Source organism: Sminthopsis crassicaudata, chromosome 4 (genome assembly GCF_048593235.1).
Source record: "Sminthopsis crassicaudata isolate SCR6 chromosome 4, ASM4859323v1, whole genome shotgun sequence".
Taxonomy (NCBI): Eukaryota; Metazoa; Chordata; class Mammalia; order Dasyuromorphia; family Dasyuridae; genus Sminthopsis; species Sminthopsis crassicaudata.
This window is the reverse complement of record NC_133620.1, coordinates 467,357,607-467,362,201: the sequence shown is the minus strand read 5'-3', so window position 1 is coordinate 467,362,201 and position 4,595 is coordinate 467,357,607.

Below are 4,595 nucleotides of genomic sequence, written 5' to 3'. Positions count from 1 at the left end.
TTTCTAGGTCACGATGATTAATATTTGTAGAAAGAAAGCAGGAGAATTTGCACTGGCCAAGTCAACACTGTCTCAGATGTCCCTTTGCTCACCAGTACCTGTCCTCAAAAGGCTGTGAGCTATATATAGACGGGCTCAGCTCGGGGTCAGCAGGAACTGCACTGGCATTGTTTGCCAAAGGAAGGGATGTGAGCTATACCTATTTATAAATCAAGTGGGGGGAGGGAGAATAGGAGGAATGGTGGGCAAGGGCGCCTAGGGAGACTGTGTGGCTCAGCTTCCTGAAAGAAAAGCCTATTTCAGAAAAATGGGGGGACAGGTAAGGATAATCCCCGATAATGGCATCTGCCTCACACATTGCTCTTGAAGGAGAACCCTGAATCTTGGTCATAGTTGACAATGTTGACCCACTTTCTTAAGTCTCCTTCTCCAAGAACTTTGTGGCCTAGGAATGTTCTGAACTTTCTGTGGCCTGGACCACAAGCGCCATTCATGGAAAGTCACATGGTCCAGTCAGCACTTAAGGACACTCGATTGGGTAGCAAGATAAAGTTTGGGAGAGGCAGGGAGAACAAGGGAGAACAATGGACCTTCAGCCCCCCATTTGGTACAGCTTGTGAGCTCCTTCTCTGAAAAACGCTTTTAAACACCAACATGTAGGATTGCACAGGGAAACAAATTCTGTTGAAACACAGAAAATTCTCCTGGACCTCCAAGTTAAGAACTCTGAATTAAGAGGCTTTTAGAATGTCAAAATGAAGGTGGGGGCTGAATGAATAAAAGGGGTCAGTTGTAAGAGATGTCCTATTTAGTATCTGGTATTCCCAGTCAGTCACATGTTAAAGCAATGTTTACAATTCACTTTTAAAACTTTGAGTTCCAAATTCTCTCCCTTCTTCCCTTTCCCCCCTCCCCATATTGAGAAGGGTAGTCATGGGTAATTATGCAAAGTATTTCCATATTAGCCAGGTTGTGACAGAAAACAGAGATGTTCTAGAAGCAAAAATGGCAGGATTATAAGCATATAGATTCACACACATATTTCATATATACATGTCACCGATATCCCAGTACTTTTTTTAAGTGCTTGCTTTTAATCTTATTAACAATAAGAATAGTGAGCATTTATATAGCATGTTATGGTTTATAAAATGCTTTATAAATATTATCTCTTGGACTTGGCTCTTGCTCTTCTCAACAATGTAGTGATTCAAGAAAATTCCGATAGACTTAGAATGGAAAATACCGTTCACGTCCAGAGAGAACTATGGAGACTGAATGTAGATCAAAGCAGAGTTATTTTCATTTTGTTTGTTTGTTTGTTTGTTTGCTCTTTCTTTCTCATGATTTTTTCCCCTTTCGGTCTGATTTTTTTCTTGCACAACATGACAAATATGGAAATATGTTTTAAAAGATTGTGTGTGTAGGGGGGGAGGGGAGAGAGACAACCTGCTTGCCATCTTGGGGTTAGGGGAGAGAGGGGAGGGAGGGAGAAAATTTTAGAACACAATGTCTTATAAAAATGAATGTTGAAAATTATTTTCACATTATTTGGAAAAACTGAGATTTGATCTGATCCTCACAACAACCCTAGGAGGGAGGTGCTATTATTATTCTCATTTTACAGAGAAGGAAACCAAGGCAAACATAGGCACATGAATATTTTGCTACTGACCCAGATCCAAACCAGTCCAAGACTCATTAGATGTTCATGGATTGTCAAGGTCAAAAAGAGTTCCTTACCTGATGGCCAGGCTTCTGGAGGTGCACCTCTCATCCCCTGAACCATTCTTAAAGCCTTTCCAAATGAGTTGGATCCGCTAAAGCATGTGGTCTGTTAACTAGGCCTTTAAGAACCCAAAGTAACCCATTTACCAGGAGGAGACATTGGGAAAACTTTTATGGAAGTTGGGCATCTACACTTATTCTGCAAGAGTCCATCATAAACTTGCCTTAGAGTCAGCAAAAGCTAAGGTCAAATTCTATCTCTAACCCTTTGTGACTTTGAGACTTTGAATAATTCACTTCATATCCTGGTATCTCAGATGCTCTCCAAGATAAATTGCAGAGAAGGTGCTACCCTGTAATAATAGAGGGAGTTTCCTCACCAGGAAGCTCCTTGAACCCACAAAATCACAGACTTAATCCTTTTCCTGCTCCTAAAATGCAAAATAAGAGCTCTAAGATTCTTATCAACACAATGAGGAGTGACAGGTATCCTTTAAGATAAGATCATCCAACGGTCATCTGGCAGGGCACCTAAATATAGTTTTGCTGCCATGAGGAGAACATTCTGAGGCGCCAGTAATAGAATCCACTCGGCTTTTCAGAAATGCCAGGCATGAGCGTGCAATGCTGACAAGTGAGGTCAAGAGGCATGTGTCTGTCTGTGTATTCGAATGGCCAGCAGCAGGACCTTGCACTTTGGCACACTAATCACTGCCACCCAGACTGATTGCTGGGACTAGGGAAATGTTGCCCCAATGAGCCAGAGCCTTCCATTTCTCTGCAAGAATTGAGACAGGATTGTTAAAGTAGAATCAGGCTGATTTCTAGGACTAGGCCAATATTATTTTAAAGTCTTTTAAAATAGTCCATTTGAGTTTTCCCTTCTCCTGTGGAAAATATCACACAGTAGACTCACTGAATTTCAGTGTTGGCCTAGACTCCAGAGGCCATCCAGTCCATAAGTGAGCAAAGAAGATAAAGAAGAAAAAGAAAAAGGAGGAAGAGAAGGAGGAAGAAGAGGAGGAGAAGGAGGAAGAGGAAAAGGAGGAGGAAGAGGAAAAGGAAGAGGAAGAAAAGGAGGAAGAGGAAAAGGAGGAGGAAGAGGAGGAGGAGAAGCAGGAGGAGAAGGAAGAGAAGAGGGAGAAGAAGGAGAAGAGGAGGAGAAGGAGGAAGAGGAAAAGGAGGAGGAAGAGAAGGAAGAAAAGGAGGAAGAGGAAAAGGAGGAGGAAAAGGAGGAGGAGAAGCAGGAGGAAAAGGAAGAGAAGAGGGAGGAGAAGGAGAAGAGGAGGAGGAGAAGGAAGAAGAGGAAGAGGAGGAGGAGGAAAAGGAAAAAAAGGAGGAGGAAGAGGAAAAGGAGAAAGAAGAGGAGGAAAAGGAGGAGGAGGAGAAGAAGAGGGAGAAGGAAAAGAGGAGGAGGAAGAAAAGGTAGAACAAGAAGAGAAAAAAAGGAGAAAGTAGAAGAGCAGAAGGAGGAAAAGAAGAAGAAGAAGAGGAGAGAAGGAAGGAGAAAGAAAAGGAAAGAGGAAAAACAACAAACAACTGTTATATACACATAATTTATATACTTTTGGCATTATAAAATAGAGAGCAACTCTTCAGGAAAGTGTCCAAACAAAAACCTATACGATGTTAATGAAGCACAGTGCTAACCACCCCAAGGTAGTCACAGAAAAACTAATACTAATGCCATGTCCACAAGAAGAAAGAAAATTGATAGAAATTGTCAAAATACATGTTAAATGGGCTACAAATTTATAGAAATATTTTTGGAACAGTTGGACGTCACTTCACGAAGCAACTGTGAAGACTAACAACAACTACACACTACTGAATTTGTCAAGTGTAAACAAGAGAAGTTGATCTCTGGATGGAACTCATGAAATAGCTAAGTAAAAGTAAACAAAAGTCCTAACTAACTAAGCTAAGATAACAGATCTCAAGATTACACATAAACCCTTCCAATATCCTTTAGCTGGACCATCATTAGGTAGAATTATTGACCACGACAACAATATATGTTGTAGGCTGGGTGTGCCTCAGACTGATCCCCTGGTAGTTAAGGTCCAATATTGCAATGCAATGAGATACTGCAAAAGGAAATAAAAGGAGACTTACGTAGTCATAGCCAGAGAAAGTCATTCAACAAGAACATTCTGGGAGGACCCCCCACAACGATTCAGCTGAATTAGATTTTTAGATATTGGTTCTGCTGAGTCCGCAGTCAGATTCTCAGAGAGGAAACTGGAGAACCTTATGGCCTTTTGTACCTGGATGCGGAGAAATCCTGTTAATAACCTTCACCAATCCCAATGAAGTCCTAAGGAGAATTTCAGTAACTCTTAAGGAAGAAAATTGGCTTAATTTGAGGATAAGACGGGCTATCCTCGCCTGGTCTACACGGCAGGCACCTAGGAAATAAGGCTTGGAACACAATATAACAGAGCCAGGATGATTTAACAAGTAGACTGGCCCCGCTCATAATAGCACTCCAAGGTTTAGAAAGGATCTTACAAAAACTAGTTCATTCAATGTCAAAGGGTCAGGAAGCAGGTGTTTGGTAGAGAGATAAAATAGGGATCAAATATGGCCACGAATCCTCTCAGTTTGTCCCACTCAATGTTTTCATGTCCAGCTGGACAAGGCTGATCCATATCTCTGCCTCTGAGGAGGCCCTAGCTGCGCAGCTCTGCTGTCACCCTACTTTACTCTCAGTAGAGATGGCTACCACAGGGAACTGTTGTAAAATGTCCAAAACAATTCAATGATTAAGGCCCTAAGAGGGTAGGACTGAAGCCTAATGTATGGCCTAGGGAAATGGATAGGGAGTGAGTGACTTCTTTCCCAGCCAGAACTATTCCGGCCCCCAA